The sequence below is a fragment of the Oncorhynchus mykiss genome, chromosome 1 (genome assembly GCF_057628025.1).
Source record: "Oncorhynchus mykiss isolate SJ-2025 chromosome 1, ASM5762802v1, whole genome shotgun sequence".
NCBI lineage: Eukaryota > Metazoa > Chordata > Actinopteri > Salmoniformes > Salmonidae > Oncorhynchus > Oncorhynchus mykiss.
In genome coordinates, this window is record NC_143022.1 from 44286623 (window position 1) to 44308754 (window position 22132).

Genomic DNA, 22132 nt, shown 5'->3' on the forward strand with positions numbered 1-22132 from the left:
TTTGTGTGTGTTCGTGTGCTTTTGCATGCGTGCTTGTGTCTCTGTCTGTCTGTCTGTCTGTCCGTCCGTCCGTCCGTCCGTCCGTCTGTCTGTCTGTACGTACGTACAGTATCTGTGTGTGTGCAGTCTCCCGCCATGTTTCACTGTGTTCCCAGTGGAGTGACGTCACAGACAGGGTTTCAGCCAACAGGGCTCTGAATCCTCACGCAGGCCACGGCGGGAAGATCTGGTTGCCATGGTGACTGATCTTGTGTTAAAGCCGTGTTTGCCAGGCGTGGGGTAGAGCTTTGAGCCACAGCAGACGGTCACCCTGTGATTGGCCGGCTGAGAGAGGCACAGACATAAAGCTAGGGCGTAATACACTTAGAACACAAACAAATACACATGTATACATATACATACAGTGTATGCACAGTATACATAAACAATGCATTGCACACATACACAAATGCCCACAAAACCACCTCTACACACATGACAGAATATACAGTTTCTCAAAATAAATGCCTGCTTCAATTGTATCCGGCGATTTATATAAAATGATTCATATTGAGTAAGGTCCTCTTAACTACACTGTATAACTGTAGTTGTACTGGATAATAAGAACATGGACCCCTGTACTCCAGATCAAACCATGGTGATTAGTATTCCATCTACTGCTTGTTTGTAGAGCGAGACGGCGAGAGCCTCTGTAAATCCTACTAAGGCCACTCTCCTGTCATGTCCCAACCTTGCTCTGCCACTGCCCTGTCCTCAACGTGACATGAGTGGAGGAGGAATATCAATGGGAACCGAACAGCTGCTCCAAATTCAATTAGTGTCCCGCTGCCTGTCTTTGTTTCTGCTGCTGGTTGAGTTAAAGACTGATGCGTCTTGATCAATACCCTGTAATGGGTCCTGTATGCTGGGAACAGCATGTGCTCTGAGTCTCTCTCTGTGCTTGACCACAGGGCTGGTGGGAACAAGAGGGTCGTATTCATTAGGGTACACCGTAGCACAACATTTTGTAATGCAAAGCGAAAACAATTGTTTCTTATTGGACAAGTTCAGAAAGTCCCTCTCTGTCTGTTTCCTTTTGTTTGGTGCCTAATGAAGCTTTGCCCCCTCCACGTGTTGAATAGTACTGTATCTGGAGGTATAACTGTAGAAGGCATCAGTTACCATCCTCGACACCCTCTGTTATTCTGTACAGTACCCATATTAAGTTATGTACTGTAAGTCCAAAATGGAGAGGTTTCTTTGGGTCACCCACGTCTGGACCACTGACCACGACCTTTGACCTCTCTGACTTCTCTGACTTCTCCATGTCTTGGCTAGGGCCTATCTATACTGAACCCAGAGACCCAATAAAGAACAGGCCGTGTGAGGACTGCGTCCAGTCAGTGAGGCCGCTGCCAGACCACTACTGCTGTGTCAGCCCTGCCCTGTCACAGCCCTTGTCTGAGGTCTACTTAAATAAATATAGCTCTGACACTGACCACAGAAAGCCACTGACTGACTTGGACTGAATCTATCTCTCTATCTCTCTCTGGAGGATAGCCTGCTGGGTCTTGGCCCCTCAGACAGACTGGAGTTGACTATGATGTGTTGTCTCAGGTTTAGTCTGGATAGCAGCATCACAAGAGTGATCAAATTAAGATCCTACATCTGCACATAATGTACAATTGGTATGTGTATGTTTTGTGTGAGTTTAAGTGTTTATGTTGTTTAAGGATGAAACTCTATGAGGCCGGCCCGGATTCATGTTGAGACAAAACTAAAGTGCACCTATTATGTCATAATTCTGAACTCCCGGTGTACACATATCTGATGAATGACTTAAATGACATAAGAACTGGTGCAGTTGGTTTTAGTTTGAATAGATGATCCTCCAAGGTTTGATTGTTGTCTACCAGGAATTCTATCATTCTTATCAGCAGAACTCAAACACAAGTCTGTAAGAAGAGCTCCTCGTGTCATTTGAGTGTTTGTTAAGCTTTAACGACATTTCCCGCCCATATGCTCCCAGTAGTGATTATATGTCTATGGGCCCTACGGAAGAACCAACACAGTCACATCAAACCGGTCAGCCGACAATACATTGCAGGAGGGGACGGTCACCTTGCATCATGTACTCATCCCTTTATCTCGTTCTATGGCTCCCTCTTAGACTAATGAGTATTAAGAGGTCACGGACAGAATGACCCCAAATCCTTGTCTCTGATTCAGACTGTTAGGCAATAGCAATTTAATCTTACTCTGCTCTGTTATTTATTGGTTTTTCAGTGTGTAAAGGAAGGCTTGTTTATCTGATAAAACGGGGCTCACAATAAACTGTGTGTCCCCCCAAATAAGTAACACATGGGGACTCAGCAGCGCTCTTGCTCTCCCCTCTCTCTGCGTTCCCAGCAGCCCTGTGCAGAGTGCTCTCCATGCTCAGTGGCCCGTGTCTGAGCTCCTAATGACTGGCCCATTGATGAGCATGCCCATTAGTGTCCCTGCTCTCATCAGCACACCCACCCTTTATGAGCCTCCAGTCTGGTCACCCAGATGGGAGGGGCCCTGCCGTGTAAATCAGCCATGACAGGTGGGGAGCACAGCCAGTAAGAGGCTCAGACATCCAGGGTGTGGCTCTCGATAGTCCCTATGTGGCCTGCAAATCTCCTGCAGCATTCAACACTCTGTAGGCCTGTTGTTGGGGGCAACACAGGGTGTCACAGCACATCATCACACCGTAGCATTTCAGATCTGTCAGAAAACTAGCTTTAGCATCTATTAGCCAGGCCTCTCTGTAAATACAGTTGAAGTCGGAAGTTTACAAACACCTTAGCCAAATACATTTAAACTCACAATTCCTACATTTAAACTCACAATTCCTGACATTTAATCCTTGTAAAAATTCCCTGTTTTAGGTCAGTTAGGATCACTACTTTATTTTAAGAATGTGAAATGTCAGAATAATAGTAGAGAGAATGATTTATTTCAGATTCTATTTCTTTCATCACATTCCCAGTGGGTCAGAAGTCTACATACACTCAATTAGTATTTGGTAGCATTGCCTTTAAATTGTTTAACTTGGGTCAAACGTTTCAGGTAGCCTTCCACAAGCATCCCACAATAAGTTGGGTGAATTTTGGCCCATTCCTCCTGACAGAGCTGGTGTAACAATCAGGTTTTTAGGCCTCCTTGCTCGCACGCGCTTTTTCAGTTCTGCCCACACATTTTCTATAGGATTGAGGTCAGGGCTTTGTGATGGCCACTCCAATACCTTGACTTTGTTGTCCTTTAGCCATTTTGCCACAACTATGGAAGTATGCTTGGGGTCATTGTACATTTGGAAGACACATTTGCGACTAAGCTTTAACTGATGTCTTGAGATGTTGCTTCAATATATCCACATAATTTTCCTGCCTCATGATGCCATCTATTTTGTGAAGTGCACCAGGCCCTCCTGCAGCAATGCACCCCCACAACATGATGCTGCCACCTCCGTGCTTCACAGTTTTGATGGTGTTCTTCGGCTTGCAAGACTCCCCCTTTTTCCTCCAAACATAACGATGGTCATTATGACCAAACAGTTCTATTTTTGTTTCATCAGACCTAATGGCTAATTTCTTTTGATTATCCCATGATGTCAAGCAAAGATGCACTGAGTTTGAAGGTAGGCCTTAAAATACATCCACAGGTACACCTCCAATTGACTCAAATAGCTTATCAGAGGCATCTAAAGCCAATTTTCAAAGCCAAAGTTTTAAAGGCACAGTCAACAGTGTATGTAAACTTCTGACCCACTGGAATTGTGATGCAGTGAATTATAAGTGAAATAATCTGTCTGTAAACAGTTGTTGGAAAAATTACCTATGTCATGCACACAGTAGATGTCTTAACCAACTTGCCAAAACTATAGTTTTTTAACAAGACATTTGTGGAGTGGTTGAAAAAACGAGTTTTAATGACTCCAACCTAAGTGTATGTAAACTTCCGACTTCAACTGTACATAGTGGAGATGATAGTCTGGTTGTGCCCTGAGGCAAGGCTGCATGGGCTCATACTGTGTGAGGGCGTCAACCGTGTGTGTGCGTGTGTGATTGTGTGTTCCACTCAGGGCTAAAGGCAGTGTGGTAACTGTAGATCTACACACACTGACCTTTTTTTCTTGACAGCCTGAATGGAATGTGAGCCCACCAGCACCCACTCACACATGTTAAAGAGCCCGTCAATCCCCTACTCACTTCCAATATGTAAAGCAATAGGGCTGAGGAGGCAGGCCTGGCATACGCTGGGCATATCGAGGCTGGGTTTATCCACATACAGTACATAAAAAGGATACTAGGCTTTCTGTTCCAGAAACAAGATAGCAAGCTACTACCAAATTCCTGGTACTCATAACATGATATGCTTCAAATATAGACACCAAGACCAATAAACTTGGAGAACACTAACATTAATGGACTGTAACCCACCACAGTAAACATTCAATCTATACTTAAAAGGTATCAAATTGGCTTTTGATATCGAGAGTCATTGTGTTCCACTTATTCATGGACTTGATATTGAGTTCATTTTAAACCACAACAGTTACAGTACAGTTCATTTTAAACCACAACAGTTACAGTACAGTTCATTTTAAACCACAGCAGTTACAGTACAGTTCATTTTAAACCACAACAGTTACAGTACAGTTCATTTTTAAACCACAACAGTTACAGTACAGTTAATTTTAAACCACAACAGTTACAGTACAGTTCATTTTAAACCACAACAGTTACAGTACAGTTCATTTTAAACCACAACAGTTACAGTACAGTCGATACTCTCTGACTTCAGGAAGGAAGGAAACCATCTGTACTGTCTTTTGTTCTACACCTTCTTTTATGTTGATGATCAAAGCTCTTCTCTGTCTCTTTGGAAAAGTTAACATAACTGGAAAATGAATGGATTTTCATGCATTTGGCTGCGACTGATTTGTGTGTGTGTGTGTGTGTGTGTGTGTGTGTGTGTGTGCGCGCGTGCGTGCGTGCGTGTGACCAACAGGATGGACCACTCCTTACTAAGGGCTAAGGGCTTCGACTGCTGAGGTAATCGTCTCATGTAGGACCGTCTCTACAGTCTACTCCACTAAGCCACGTACAGTTCTAACGTTACCACTTTACATGGCAACAAACCATAAAATAACCTAACACAAAGGCACTCAATCTAAATGGAAAACAAGAATTTTGTGTGACGAATCATTTTTAAAAAAACGTAACATTAGAGTATACTGTAGTAATGCTTCATTAATGTTATATTGAGTTACACTTTCATTTTAAATCAAATCAAATCAAATCAAATTTATTTATATAGCCCTTCGTACATCAGCTGATATCTCAAAGTGCTGTACAGAAACCCAGCCTAAAACCCCAGACAGCAAGCAATGCAGGTGTAGAAGCACTCGTCTGTTCCCTTGGAGAAATGGATGCTTTGGTTACAGGGAGAGCACATTTTATTAGTGAGCCTAACACTCCACCAGTCTGTCTGCCCAGCTACAGTATTGCATTAGAAGTGAAAATACATAACTCTGGAGTGCTGCGTTTGAGCAATCTCTCTGATTGGCTGTGACAGCCGCTGTCCCAACAAGACCTCAGCCAGAGCCAGCCAATCACGAGACTGTATGTTCACTCTGGCAAACACAGATCAGAGATAACAAGACAGTTAATGAATTGTTCACCGAAAACCCTGGGAAGTTTAGCTGAACCTTATTCGAGCAGTAGTGCATGGTCATTTTGTGTATGTCTGTGTGGAGTGGTCCTGATTTCTTGGGAAAACGGTTGTATTTGTTGTTGTGATTGTCAAACTTAAGCTTCAGCAAGGAATGTCATTGAAGTCCATTACAGTATTCAATGGATAGGAAGCAACTCTGTGTTGAATGTGCCTTTCACAAAGAATGGAGATGCTCTGAAAATGAGTGTGTTCGTGGCAAAGACTACACAATGACCTCACCGGTATGTCCCAGAAACACTTTCACATCTCCTCCCGGGTTTGGCAAACTGGACCAATCACAGACCATTGTCTTTGCCTCATTGTCTGTGGCTTGGGTGAATCAGGGTATACCCTGGACCATGATCACAGCTCACATATGTCATCCTTTGGAGGGACAGTGAAATAGAACGACACCCTCTTTCCCAAAATGGAGCTAAAAATCCTCCCGACCCGCTTTTCAAATTCTTTTGTTTCCACCATGAACAGTGGAATGAATGTTCTTTCCCAGCTCCCCAGCCACCAGCTAACTGCACTCCAATTGCTAGCTGCACTTGGTCCAAGCCCCACAAGCCTCAACTCCAATTTTCTTGCCTGTAAAACGTCAGCAAATCTAAAGCAGGTTCTTATCATTATGTAATTATGGCACTTATGCTGTTCAGCAGCCTGTCCTATGTCGGTCCATTGGGCTTCTTGCTTGTTTCACTCTTTTCAGCTGAGGCTCTGGCAAATGTATTCTATTGATGAAAGTAAGTGTGCAGTAATCTGCTCATTCAGGAAACTCGCCATTATGCATAATGCACCACTTATTGTTAGATATGAGTTATCAGCAAAGGACAATCAATACTATTTGACCTTACTTCAAACAGAAACCTTGGTCTGTGCTACTGAGTGTATAGACACAATGAGTTCTGTAATGGGGGATATCATCTGACATTGGTCTTTGTTCAATGCCTCAGTCAAGTCGATAGTATATAATACATTGTCAGGGTGTGTATGTGTTCATCTGCCTGAGCATGTGATCAATTGTTTACCATTCACAGGTATCTAATGTGCATTGTTCAAGTGTTCGCATTTGCTCACGGAGTATAATTTACACATACAGTAGATTTGACTGAACAACAGCAGTGCATCTATCTGGTTTCTCTGTATATATGTATATGGGTGAATCAGGGTGTACCCTGGACCGTGATCACAGCTCAAATTTGTCATCCTTTGGTCCTGATTTCATTAGAAGTGATATATATATATATATATATATATATATATATATATATATATATATATATATATATATATATATATATATATATATATATATATATACTTTATAGCCTCACACCTGGCAGGAAAGCCTGTGTAAGGCCAGCAGGTCAAGCTGCCACTTATGAGACCAGTGGTACACCTTATTGAACGTGTGTTATTTCTGTATCCTGTCAGGCTGGGAGCATTGGGAGTACATTTTGTGCCCACCCCATTACAAAGCCCAGCCCAGTAGTAGTGGACAGACAGGCAGGCAGACATACGAGACAGACACCTCTCAGACCAGTCAAGTCCTTCCCTGTTGCCTTGGTGCATTAGCTCCAGTTACCCCACCCCTTCTGAAGACTTCCCATTGTGTGTGTTTCTTTACAGGCGGCCCGGGAGCCCTCCCTTTGTGTGCCAGTGGGCGTGTGATCTCACCGCTGAGAGGAGGGGCCCCCTTTCCCCTGTCTGGCCAATCCTTGAGCTCGGTGACTAGGTCACGTGAGAATCCCTCTTTCGGGTTGCCATGACAATGTGCACTGGTCCAGACAGCATCTTACTGTGGTGAGAAGGGAAGAGAAGAGGAGGGAGGATAGACAGAGGGCGGGAGAGCAAGAGAACAAACCCCAGACACCTATGCTGCGCACCTTTCCTCTGTAAGTACTGTCACCACTCTCTCCTACACACCCAGCACGCTGAATGTATATTTGCTGCACGAGTGACAACATGTGTTTATTATGAGCAATGTCCTACCCGGTAGATGTCTTTGAAGATTGCAGGGATGACATCATGCATGTTTCCTTTGTTACGTGTGGAATGTGTGAGGGACTCTCTGTCATACATAAGTGTCCTTTGTCTGCAGGAGTCAGTGAGATCTCACAGATGTTCTGTGTCTGTAGTGGACAGATCTTCACTGGAAGAGAGGTGTCATAAAACAAAACAAAAAGAGGGGCGGTCACAGCTGAATGATGTCACCTGCAGAGATCTGAGTGGATCCTCTCTGATGTTTCGTAATGACTGTCATCCTCTTAGTGGGCTGTGCAACTCCTCTTTTCTACCTCAGTAGCTCTCTTTTATTAGCTCCTCGCCCAGCAAGATCTCTCCCTCTCAAGTCAGTTGGAGTCAGTTGACATTCTTGGGCCCCCTGCGGTTTGCTTAACTAGCAAAACCCTGCAGATACAACTAGGGCAAACTGAGGCCCAATATGTGGAATGTCCTTGTGACGATGGCAAGAGACTGGAGACGACGTGCTCTCCTTCACTATGGGGAGCACAGCTGGTGCTACTAGTGTGTGACATGGATCTGTAGGTAGGATCACTGGTGTCAATGAGTCATTAGACTGTGCAGGTGATTTGTCCATGATGCAAACTGTTTTTAACCTAAGATATGTGAGAGCAGCCATTTGAAATCTATTCAACCCTAGCCAATGAATATGCTGTTTTAGCACAGCTAATGTGGCGTAACATTATCGCCATAAAATATCATTATTATTAACATGCAATCTACACATAATACAGAACTGCAGTATAGTCATGTCATTTATTTGACAGCAGGATTTTTCATAGAAGCTGGTTTTCCCCCATTTTGTGTAATTATCATAGCTCTGTAAATGGCAACTAATGTATGACGGCAGAACAGCGTTTTCTGTTTACTTGACTTCATATGGAACCGTCACACAGAACCTTGTTTCACTGTGTGGTTGGAAGTTTAAACGTTAAGGAAAACGTTACTAAACTGGCTACTGTTTTTACTTCACTCGGAGTCAGTGTGCGAGTGTGTGTAGCCCCAGGAGCCCATCTGTCTACCATTGTACTGTAGGCCTACCTAAACCTCTATCAGATCATCTGCATGATAAGAAATACATGGAGGTAGCAGTGTGTGTGATTCATTTTGGTCTTTTCTTCATGCTTTTTCCAGTGGCTTCTTTCTCTATTTGTATTGCTTACTTGTGAGGTGACAGTTTAACCACTTTACGAGTTGGTTGAGATATACAGCAGGCCTTTAGTGTATTATAGCATAGTTACCTGGTCATATCTCTCTTCTCTGTTACTTTACCGTTATCAGAATAGTTTGTATTTCACCTTTATTTAACTAGGCAAGTCAGTTAAAAACATATTCTTATTTTCAATGACGGCCTAGGAACAGTGGGTTAACTGCTTTGTTCAGGGGCAGAACGACAGATTTGTACCATGTCCGCTCGGGGATTCGATCTTGCAACCTTTCGGTTACTAGTCCAACGCTCTAACCCGCCCCTGAATTTAAAGCTTAGGCCATATTTTCTGCTTAACACATTTCTTACATCCGCTGTCCAATGAAATAACAGATAACATTTTTTTTATTTGAACCTTTATTTAACTAGGCAAGTCAGTTAAGGACAAATTCTTATTTACAATGTCGGCCTTCCGGAGAACAGGGCTGCCTTTTTTACCTTGTCAGCTCAGGGATTCGATCCAGCAACCTTTCGGTTATTGGCCCAACGCTCTAACCACTAGGTTACCTGCCGCCCCAAATGTCAATGCCATAAGAAAGCCACCAGGTTAGTGGCAAGGTAATTACAAATTAGCCTCTCACACACATTAGCCTCTCACACACATGTCGCGTCAAGTCAACATTTCAAGTGGACGTTCATGCAGCATCAATATCAGTTGCAGAGATAGAGAACCTTTATTTGTGTTTGGAGGTCAGCTTGGCCCTCCAGTACATCCAATGATAGAAGAGTGTCTGCCTTTCTGGGTCCTAGAGAGAGCAGCCACGGTCTCTAATGTGCAGATAGCTGATAGTGTGTGTACGTATATATGTGTGTGTAATTGCGCAAGTGCGTGTGTATACAGTGCATTCGGAAAGTATTTAGACCCCTTCCCCTTTTCCACATTTTGTTACGTTACAGCCTTATTCTGACAAGGATCAAATTATTTTTTCCCCTCATCAAGCTACACACAATACCCCATAACGACAAAGCGAAAACAGGTTGAGAAATTTTTGAAAATTTATAAAAAATGAAAAACAGAAATACCTTATTTACATTAGTATTCAGACCCTTTGCTATAAGATACGAAATTGAGCTCAGATGTATCCTGTTTCCATTGATCATCCTTGAGGTGTTTCTACAACTTGATTTGAGTCCATCTGTGGTAAATTCAATTGATTAGACATGATTTGGAAAGGCACACACCTGTCTCTATAAGGTCCCACAGTTGAGAGTGTATGTCAGAGCAACAACCAAGTCATGAGTTCAAAGGAATTGTCTGTAGAGCTCCAATACATTATTGTGTTGAGGCACAAATCTGGGGAAGGGTACCAATGTCTGCAGCATTGAAGGTCACGAAGAACACAGTGGCCGCCATCATTCTTAAATGGAAGAAGTTTGGAACCACCAAGACCGTTCCTAGAGCTGATCACCCGGCCAACCTGAGCAATTGGGGGAGATGGTCCTTGGTCAGGGAAGTGACCAAGAACCTGATGGTCCCTCTGACAGAGCTCCAGAGTTTCTCTGTGGAGATGGGAGAACCTTCCAGAAGGACAACCATCTCTATATAGAGTGGCCAGACGGAAGCCACTCAGATCATGAGAAACAAAATTCTCTGGTCTGATGAAACCAAGATTGAACTCTTTGGCCTGAATGCCAAACATCACGTCTGGAGGAAACCTGGCACCATCCCTACGGTGAAGCATGGTGGTGGCAGCATCATGCTGGGGGGATGTTTTTCAGCAGTAGGGACTGGGAGTCTAGTCAGGATTGAGAGAAAGAGGAACGGAGCAAAGTACAGAGAGATCCTTGTTGAAAACCTGTTCCAGAGTGCTCCGGACCTCAGACTGGGGCGAAGGTTTACCTTCCAACAGGACAAAAACCCTAAGCGCACAGCCAAGGCAATGCAGGAGTGGCTTCGCGACAAGTCTCTGAATGTCCTTGAGTGGCCCAGCCAGAGCCCTGACTTGAACCCGATTTAACATCTCTGGAGAGACCTGAAAATAGCTGTACAGCGACGCTAACCATCCAACCGGACAGAGCTTGAGAGGATCTGCTGAAAATAATGGGAGAAACTTCCCAAATCCAGGTGTGCCAAGCTTATAGCATCATACCCAAGAAGACTCGAAGCTGTAATCGCTGCCAACGTTGCTTTGCTGAGTAAAGGGTCTGAATACTTATTTAAATGTGATGAAGTTTAAAAAATGTAATACATTTGCAAAAAAAACAAACTGTTTTTGATTTGTAATTATGGGGTATTGTGTGTAGATGAATGAGGGAAAAAAACTATTTAATACATTTTAAAATAAGGCTGTAATGTAACAAAATGTGGAAAGTGGTCTGAATACTTTCCGAATGCACTGTATGTGTGTGTTACAGGGGCTCTTCCTGCCAGCATAATACACTCTTGTTTTTGGTGGGCTCACAGCTGCATTCAATCCCCCTGAACACTCACGTTAGAACAGATAAGGGCCTATTTGGGATACGTTTATCTTGGCTTTATCTCAACAAGGCACATTTTGGAGCGGTTGTTCTGTCCCGGTCTTGCCTCTCCTTTGTGAACATTTGTACATTTGCAACACACGTCACTTTGATACTGAAGTGTGTCTTATTAAGGGCCAGCCAGCACCGGCATGCCATTGACCTTTCCTTTGGAACAGTTATGACAATGCTATTAGTACAAGAGGCAATGTGAGTTTATGGTGGTCGTATGGAGGCCTATCGGTCTGATGATCTTTAGGGTAATGAATCTCTGATGTGTTTGTTCTGGCAGGGCAAGCTAGGATCCTTGACACCATCATTTTTCTTGGATGCTTGATTCACAAAGAACAACAGGAGTAGTATAACAGTGACAATGTTGATTTTTGTCTGTAATGTCTCTCTCTGCTCTGGGCCTTTTCATCCGATGTCTTGCCAAGTGGGATCAAATGGGAAACCTATCATTTTCTCACACAGTAATTTTAGTTTGATGAGAGGCATTGTGCCCGCTCAGCCTTTTCTCATCTACAGTTTAACGTTAAATAACCAAAACCATTATAGTTCTTTGTGCTTCACTGCTTGTTAAACTCACCCTGCCACATCAGATGTCACCAAAGCCCCATACACTACCCACCATTGCGACCTGTACGCTCTCGTTGGCTGGCCCTCGCTTCATACTCGTCGCCAAACCCACTGGCTCCATGTCATCTACAAGACCCTGCTAGGTAAAGTCCCCCCTTATCTCAGCTCGCTGGTCACCATAGCATCTCCCACCTGTAGCACACGCTCCAGCAGGTATATCTCTCTAGTCACCCCCAAAACCAATTCTTTCTTTGGCCGCCTCTCTTTCCAGTTCTCTGCTGCCAATGACTGGAACGAACTACAAAAATCTCTGAAACTGGAAACTCTTATCTCCCTCACTAGCTTTAAGCACCAACTGTCAGAGCAGCTCACAGATTACTGCACCTGTACATAGCCCACATATAATTTAGCCCTATCAACTACCTCTTTCCCAACTGTATTTAATTTATGTATTTATTTTGCTCCTTTGCACCCCATTATTTTTATTTCTACTTTGCACATTCTTCCATTGCAAAACTACCATTCCAGTGTTTTACTTGCTATATTGTATTTACCTTGCCACCAAGGCCTTTTTTTGCCTTTACCTCCCTTCTCACCTCATTTGCTCACATTGTATATAGACTTGTTTATACTTTATTATTGACTGTATGTTTGTTTTACTCCATGTGTAACTCTGTGTTGTTGTATCTGTCGAACTGCTTTGCTTTATCTTGGCCAGGTCGCAATTGTAAATGAGAACTTGTTCTCAACTTGCCTACCTGGTTAAATAAAGGTAAAATAAATAAATAAAAAAGATAGACTCTAGACTAGGTGACAATAATAATTTCTTGGAGCACCTACCTGCACCTACACGCCCACTTTCATCAAATACAAATGTCTCACAGCATCGCAGGTATCTGCATACACATATTGATCTTAGCGATCAAACAGACAGGTGAAACAATTCCACAAGGCTTTGCTGCCTCTACTGATGTTTTGGTCTATTGACTGCATCCCGCTTTAGCGTCACGTTCGAAGAAACCAATCGGATTAAACGGAGTTAAAACATACGGTCTCACTTTGAACAGTTGAAGGGGTTTCTCGTTGCAGTTCTCTGACATTCAGAGTTGTATAACAAAATGAGAACTATTCCCTTTGATTACAGTAATCTAGTTTTTATATATAGTGGTTTAATGTATGTCATTGGAATACTTGCGCAAATATGTTGTCTTCGAAAAGCGCTTCTCTTGTCGAAGGTTTATGCCACCCCCTCAACATTGTTATGCGCTCTCCCTCTGTCAGTTTTCAAGTTGCGTCTTCTCGCTGAATGTGCCCAACCAAGCTGCGGAATAGCCCACATCAAACATAGCTACAGTACATACATACCAGGAGGAATATAGAAAAGGCAAGAATAATCGAAATAGGATATCTTCCCGGATATACGGCTGGATTCAATAAACATATGGACCAAAGCAAAGAGTTGCATTCGCGGATCGTTTGTAACAGTGCCGATTTTGTGAGATTCTAGCTAGCTAACAGGAGCTAGGTAAGTAGGCTACTCCTCCTGCACGTTTCGGAATGTCACGCTTTGGTGATTAAATTGTTTAAATAATCAACTCCTTCACATCCGTTACCTTTTCTGAACTGTTTCTCCTCTAAAATTGACGTGCATTCGACTGCAAAATACCATTTTCACTCGTTGTTTACATTAGCAGTTGCCGATTTTTGTTGGTTTGCCACATTGTAACACATGAAAGAGCTAAATTGTATAAATGATTGGCTATTATGTATGCATATCGACGTTTCATGTACTGCAAGTGGTTGACATTTTACCCGGCTTGTTACATTGTCTAATTTCTCATGAAACATTCTCTGTTACGCACGAGATGAGGTAGACCTTTCTGCATTGGCTATGATCATTATTGGTCCTATATCCACAGTAGGTTACACATTTTTAATGCACTCCCATTTTTTCATATTAGTAACTGGTAGACGGTATAGACTAAGCTATTTATAGGCTATAAGAAAGTGGACTAAAAAGTCTACCATGACATCTGTCCTCATCACCCCTAAACCAGGCTGTTGGTATGTCTCCGTTTTCTATTTGAGACCACAGCATAGTGAGGGAGAGATGTAGGCTGGCTTCTTATGCAACTTGTTTTCTTGCTCAAAGCTAGGAATCTCAAATTGATTTATGCAGATTATGGAAATGCAGGTCAACAACAGGGTTACACTGAAACACTGGAAAATGTTATTATTCAAGACAGGAGGGAGACTGACTGCAAAGCATTGGCGTCCCTAGGCACAATGAATGGGAAATAGTGCACAAGGACAACAGAACGGCCTCATTCAATGTTAGAAAATTTGGTCAAAATGTTCCATATCAATCAGTGGATTTTATATAATATGTGCCCTTGTCAAACCATGTTTGACTCTCAAATGCCGTTTTGGGTAACTCAATCTTTGCAATACTAGCTTAAATGTACTGTACATGACTCATTCTGACCCAGATTTGACCATCAGCACATACACAAAAATCAGTCTGTGGCTAAGTGCTAAGGTCTCAACCTGACAGACGTTTCCTCTGTGGACAAATGGGTTCTTACTCTTTCTTAGCAGAGCAATCCTTTGCACTTAGCCTACATCATTGATTTAGATTTTTGCTTGATTCCACTATGCTGCATTTAGCCAGGCCATTTGTGTACTGTATGCTCGCTCTGGTCATCCTAGGCCAGAACAAAGGTCTTGGGTCAGTGTTCATAGGTGATAAATACATTGCTAAGTGTCTGGGCTAACCCAGGCCCCTCTGGTCTGTGCTACTATAGATCTGCAGTCCCTTTCCCTAGAGACCCGGGATACAGTCAGAGGAGGAAGTCTGCAGGCTGACTCAGCTTTTCCAGCTGATTTTGAAGGAAGAGGCTGTTGCAGTCTAGTTGGACAGGTTGGAGCTAGATTATAGAATCACCTCTCTCAGCTCTCACTATGCCACTTCACACAGGGGTCATGTTCATTAGGGACCAAACGGAAGAAAATGGACTAGAACAGGGAGAGACTACCTGGACTTTTCTAATAAGAAATGCACATTTTTGTTTTCTGTTACAGAACATTTTGTTATGGTGTGCCCTAGTTAATATGACCAGGGAGAGAGTGTCCCTGTGCTCCTCTGACCTATAACAGAAAGTGACTGACTGGGATATGGAAGGGAACACCAGGGAGATGAAAGCAAGTGTTTAAAGTCAACTCCTGTAGAGGAGGAAGTAAACAGCTGGAAGTGACTGTCAGATTTCCCCTGAAAAGCATGGTAACTTGACCCCCCCAGCCTAGTGTGTTTGGTTAGCCTTAAAAGGATATGTCTGATGCCCATGCCTGTGCCAGCAACTGTTATAGTTGATGTTATGTTTTGTAACAGCTACCTCAGGAATTTATTGAGCAAGCGGCCATCTTTCATTTGAAAATCTGTCCAGTGTTCCAAATGAGGTCACCCTCGACCATTATCTCAAGAGTGTTGAGCCAACAATCTCCTTTGGCTCATGGAAAAGGACATACCATGTAAAAGCAGCCTACCGTGGAGTTCATGTGGCAGTTATAGTAGTAACTGATAACGTCAAGGAACACTGAGGTAGTCCTATCCAGTACCAGACCAGAACCAATGAACAATATTACTGTCAAGTTTGAATGAAAATTGTGCTTTTCCCATTGAGGGCAATATACAGGACATATCAGTTGTTCTTGACATGTAGTTGGTCAGTCACAATCTCACCTTTTATAGCCAGTTAGTGTAGGCTATTTTGACTAATCTATACATTGACTGTAGTTTACTAATTCTCATTCTTCAAACCCTTTATGTCCTTATGAAGGTAATTGTTGTCATATTTACCTTTTTCATCGGTTCTTTGAGGGCAACTTCAACTTAATCAAAATAGGCAGACCTTAGGGACTTTTACGATAAAGCACTTAGCTTCCTGCCAACTTAACCAAATATCGAAGTATGCCATCAAATATTAAAGAGCTGGAATTAGAAATGTCATTATATCATCAAGAATGTGGTAAAAGCTGTGCCAGCAAAGGCATTGCTGATTGTCTGAGTTAAAGCATGAAATCTAATGGTCAATTGCTTGCTTGGGGGCATTTCCATGTAAAAGGACCCATGAGCACCAACGTGAAGTTTATTGGAGCATGTCAAATGGAAAATAAGTCTATATTTTAGAGAAATTAAGGCATATATACATTTTTCAACCATTTTCCCTTTTAGGAATAAGCAAAGGCTTTGATTTCTGGTCAAACAGATGGAAAAGGGATCTTAAACAACATCTTTTATATTTAGTTTCAGGAAGAAAAAAATTCTGCCTTCTGTAAATTTAAGAAACCTTGTATTTCCGTTATCAAAAACCTACATAACTTGATGATATTTTGTAATTTCTCATGAGGGAGGATAATGAAAGTTCACAGAAGTAACAAGTAAAGGTAGACCTACCAATTAGTTAGTGTATTTACTGATTACTTTTTGTTTATGAATTGATTAAACTTGTAATTCTGTTACCAAATTGGGAAATAAATAATAATTAGCAATAATAATAAGTCACAGTCACCTGCTACTGTCATCTCTTCCACTGGCATACTGTTATGTTCAGCTCATAACTGTTTTTTCCCCTTCTGTTGTCTGAATGCCAAAGCAAGACTAAAAACCTTCTGGACAACCCCCCCCCCCCCCCTCTCTCTCTGCCCCTCTCTCCTTTCTCCGTCCAGTTAATGTCACCTGTCCTGGTTCTTACTGACACTTACCATGACACCTACCCTCTTTCAATTTTACTTTAACAAGCATCCTCACCTACTGAGCACCAACCAACAGCGAACGTCCATGGATGTTGAAATTTGGTCAGTCCAAATCTGAACCAATCATAGATGTCTATGTTTCAAAACTTTGGACAGTATAGTATAATGTACTCTGTTGAACTCTCATCTGCTGTACTGTACTTTGCTGTGCTGTCCAAACTTGTGAAACATAGATGTCTATGGTTTTTTCAGATTTGTTCTGGACCAACCAAACATGGTCTTATTTGGGGGCAGAGCTCATTACAATAATAGCCAGTGTGTAGAATATTACCCAAATATGCAAAAGAAGGATATTGCATTTTTTCTAACTTTTGTGTACAGGATACATCACCATGAAGGGAATGATATTCCTATCCATAATAATGCATTTCTGTACAGTACAGATCAGGGACCCATGATGTCATTCCGTTACCGGATGTAAATCCACTTCACCTGCTGTAGTTCAATAATCAAATATATATTTTTCAAACTCAAGGTGTCATGGCATAGCTGACACCCCATTCTTTCTGCAGACATCTTTTGACTTTTAATTTGGAGCAGATATGACGTTTTTGGAAAACGTGGTCGCATAAAAAAACTGAGGGAGATTTTACTGTAATTCTGTTACCAAACTTTGCATCTGTACGTTTCTGCCAGTAAATGTGTTTTTGTGAAAATTTCTGCTTAAACAGTTCAAAATAGGCTTTTTGCATGGACTTGTATGGTTTGTTAAACTTTGAAATCAATGGTTTTTGTCTGGCAATTTTTTTTTTTTATTCTGTTTTCGTGGAATTGCCTGAGGACATAATATGCTGTTTCTACAAGCTTTGATATGGTGATTTAAGGTGTACCAGTTTTTGAGCTCTGAGGGTCAGGACTGGGTCACTGTGACAAGCATGCCCAAGTCAGACGAAGCTGTTTACATTTAGCCACTTAAGTGACCCTTGAACTTTTCCAGTGCAGCCGCAGTGGTTTTTGTTAAGCTGTATGAAAACCGGACATGCAGGTAATGTGGGCTTTTTACAATTTTAAGACCAGATGTTTTTGTTTTAAGGGTTCAGCCCAAAAGCATGACACTTCTCTGAGCTCCATATGGACGCTTGCACAATTGAAGACAATTATGTGTGGAGAATAAAATGCAGAATCTCTGTTTTAAATATCCAGGGTCTGCAATTCGTTATTATTGTATGATGTCCAAATTTGTGAATCATTTCCCTTTTAACTTGGGGTATATTTGCACGGTAGAATTCAATGGCTATAGTCAATTTTTACATGTTGCCTTTGAGCTGCTTTTTGAAAGCAAACGTCGAATTGAAAACAGTGTTGGTATTGCTGACTTCGATTATCATAATAGCAAGCTAGGACTGGTGGTTTTGCTAGCTAAACTAGCAAGTCTGTTTGTTTGGTGACCATGGCAACTGCTGTGTCTATCTAGTAAAAACGTGCTAGCTACTTCAATGGATGTGGGGGAAAATGTATACCTGGCAAATTAACACATTTCTAGTGGCAAATGTGTTCAATTATAGCCATGGTATAAAAGGGATAATCAACTAGGGGCTCTATGCGTTTTCTGGAAAACAGTGCAACACAACTCCATGGAAGGTCAGTTCCACTCCACTAGTGCGCTGTGGAACACACCGTCCACGTTGTTCATTATTTTCCATAGCACGCACAGAGCCCCTAGTTGATTATTCCTTTCATACCATGGCTGTACGACACAAACCCTGAAGAATACATGATTATTATACCATGCCTGCACTGAGGCCAGGGAGCAATGACACCCCTGGGTGTAGTACACAGCTGATTTCCCCTTCAAGATTACGCTGACTCTACCTTTCAAGTCACAGGCATCCAACACTTTTTCTTTGTTAACCGTATTTTAAAATGTTCCTCTTTGTTGTAAGTTAATAGTTGATAAGGCCACTGTGCTTTATTGATAACAGGCTATACTGCAAACATGTGCAACTCTTTCTCCCACAACACCCCTGCCCAACTCAAGCCCATCTCTTGAGACCACAACATATTTCACATTCGCTAACCCTCTGCATGTCAAGGTGCTCCCTGTCCCCATTACCTTCTTATCTAGAGAGAACATCATAATGGAACAGATTAACAGAACTGTGCCTGCTTGTCACAATGTCAGACTTGCTCTCATGGTGGCCCACCCCTCAGGGTCGTGTGTGCTGCCCACCATATTGTGTCTCATAGATAACCTTCCCCCAGTGCCAGGCCACTGCCACCCTCGCCCCCAACTGCCCCCCGCTGCACATCAAAGCACACGGCCGGGAGGCAATGAGGCACTTCCTCCCACTCCACCTCCTCCTGTTCCTTACTTCCTTAGCGACGGTAGTCTGGCATGCCAGGCGAGGGGGCAGGCAGAGAGAGAGAGAGATGGTAATAGGAGAAGGCACACAAGCATGTGAGGAAATGAGTGGGACTCCATAGATGGATTAGGAGTTGGGCTTTGTTTTGTAGGTCAAAGAATTATAAATTTTTTCTTTATGTTATGTATTTTTCTTTGTTCTTCAGGTGCAGAGCTGCATGTGCTGTCTTCCTGACCACTGTGACAGCTGTCAAGACTACATGACCTATGTTAATTCACCTCACGTTGCGTGGCTACATTCGATATCTAGGACTCTCTACTGGAGGAGCACTTGCTCAAGTCAAATCCCTTTAACCATATGCAGTTCAGAGACTTCAAATCTACTTAATGCGGATGTACAAAAACACCCCAAAACTCTTGAGTGACATTCACGAATGAGAAACAGAGGAACTAAAGAACCCACTTTTCACAGGCTGGCTTCTTCACACGACGTCTGGCCAAGCGTTAATTTAACTTGCCCCTGCTGCACGTAAAATCTGTTTGGGATTAAAGTGTAATTCAGGAGGAATCTTTTTTTCATGCTTTCAGGTGAAGCTATCAGCGTGTTTGACGGCTCGGCATGGTACAGGGGTTTGGTTACCTTCCCACTGAATGAATCGACAGCAGCGCTGCTTCATTCACACAGGGAAAGCCTTTCTTCCTATGGCCCTGGGTGTTTAGAATTGGCAGCAGCGTCTCTTACTAAACTGGGCGCGAGTGCGCATGTTGATTATTGTCCATCCACACCAGATGGGATCAGGACACGCAGGTTGAAATATCAAAACGAACCCTGAACCAACTATATTAATTTGGGGGTTAGGTCGAAAAGCATTAAACATTCATGGCAATTTAGCTAGCTAGCTTGATGTTGCTAGCTAATTTGTCCTGGGATATAAACATCGGGTTGTTATTTTACCTGAAATGCACAAGGTCCTCTACTCTGACAATTAATCCACAGATAAAAGGGTAAACCGAGTTTGTTTCTAGTAATCTCTCCTCCTTCAGTCTTATTCTTTGGACTTTATATGCCGGTTTGCAAGCAACTTTAAGGTGCATTACCACTACCAACTGGACTGGAGTGTGGACCTCAGTTCATCATTCAATCACCCACGTGGGTATATGCTCCTATAAACCAATAAGGAAATGGGAGAGGTGGGACTTGTAGTGCGTCAAGAGTCACAAATAGAACCAAGTTCTATTTTAGCGCCGGGCTATGCAGACGGTCGTTGACGCGCGTGAGCAGTTTGGATGCAATGATTGAATAACATGTATGTCTACATTTTATTTTGTAACGCGAGAGGTGTGGTCAGCATGTTACTCTTGCATTGAGTAGTAGGAGCAGAAGGACAGGTTTTTACCTTGTCAGTTTGGGGATTCAACCCAGCAACCTTTTGGTTACTGGTGCAACGCTCCTACCCACCAGGGTAGGTACCTGCTGCCCCTAGCTTACTCTTTTGCATCGTGCAAAATTTGGTGATGCAGAAATGAGACCACATGCTGTTTTTATGAAAATCTGAAAATATTTGGCCAAGGAAACAAAGTTGGTCTCAGGGACTGTAAAACAGTTAGGAAGGGAGACTTTTAAAAGGGATTGAGTGAAGTAGCAACAAATACTGTGCTTTGAATTAGCAACTAATAAGCATGGAGAGCCTCACAAGTTTGACGAAATGACCTTTCAGTCTAATACGGCCATTTATGACTTTTGTAGCTCTTTGTCAGAAGTGCACTTTTTGTAAGTAGTTAGGCCTAACTGTCCTCCAAGTCTAGCTTGAATATAGTCCAAAAGGATTTGAGGTAATGTGATGCTTGACAATAGGCCTATTACATATGTCTCGTCCTGCGCTGTGCAGAATATCAGCTCTCAACAACGATTGGAGAAGTGTTTTAACATCACCAGTACCACATCCTTATGATTTATATATCTTTCCATAAGTACAAAGTGACCGCAAGAGACCGGTTGGAATGTCTGACAGAAATACGGGGACAAATCAACCTTTTTTAAATAATAATGTCGACCCTCCACAGGAAACTTATTGAGATCATAGAAATGTGGATACTAGAATTGACATGACCATTTAAGATGACATTCAACGGTGGTTGGACTGGCAGTCTTCTTTGTGGTAGTAATTAGAAGTTACAATTTCAATTAAATGTAAAATATCAGTGGTGTGGCAGCTAAATTGCAGTGGTCTGAAGGGATACTGTAGGTCCTTTCTATGAATTATATTTCTAGGATTGAAATGACACCCACCCTGCATTCAAGGGCATGTTGTGTCTTAACCGAAGGCAGGCACAACACAAAAACATCAGATGATGGGAAATGGGGTCTAAGCTATGCGAATATAGAAAAAAAAAATGTGTTTTTTGACAATTGACGTTAAAAGTTTAATAACGTATTTTTGAATTAAAGCACATTTTTGTCAAGAAATAATAAAATTGTTTGATATAATTTAAACGCTTACAAACAGTGTTGTCAAACTCAACCGTTTATATTTTCCAGTGATGAGGAACCTTTATCTACGGAATGTTTTGGCATTCAGGTCCAAAAATGCACTTTCTGACCACTTCTTCCATGGGCAAAAATGTAGCTAAAAGTTTCAATCAAATGGGATGCTGTCAAAAAGTGATTTAATTCAAATGGATTTACCCTATGAACAAAGGTCCCACATTACAAACATTGGCAAAAGGACAATGTCAGTCAATGGGGGCTATCAAACTGACAATGTTATTCTCATTCGAAAGTGATATATTGCATCTGCTTAGCCTATAAGAAATGATTCATTCCAATGATGGTAATTCCATGACAACAGGGTCACGGTCAAGATTGACCACATGTTCCAAATGTGCGGGACAGTCATGAATTTTGTCCCTTTGTCCTAGATCCCGCAACCAAACAATCATGTCCCTCATTTTTAGCAACGAATTCAATCACCACTCCTTTTTTAAAACGGATATTCCCATTCAAGTCAACATTCTCTGACGTGTGGACCTCC

General features: G+C 42.2%; 1 protein-coding gene across 40 annotated transcripts in view; it reads left to right on the forward strand.

The window, feature by feature from the left end:
- LOC110523110 (protein-methionine sulfoxide oxidase mical3a) overlaps window positions 1–22132 on the forward strand; it is a 133012-nt gene that overhangs the window by 33654 nt on the left and 77226 nt on the right. For 27 of the 40 annotated variants that reach the window (XR_016495172.1, XM_090231396.1, XM_090231409.1 and 24 more), the window contains exon 1: window positions 13252–13511. The exons of 1 other annotated variant lie outside the window; for it this stretch is intronic. The gene's annotated coding sequence lies outside the window, so the exon portion shown is untranslated. Of the gene's footprint in view, window positions 1–7350; window positions 7617–13058; window positions 13512–22132 lie in introns of those variants that run through there. 12 more of the 40 variants (XM_090231497.1, XM_090231515.1, XM_090231525.1 and 9 more) reach the window with 2 other exon arrangements.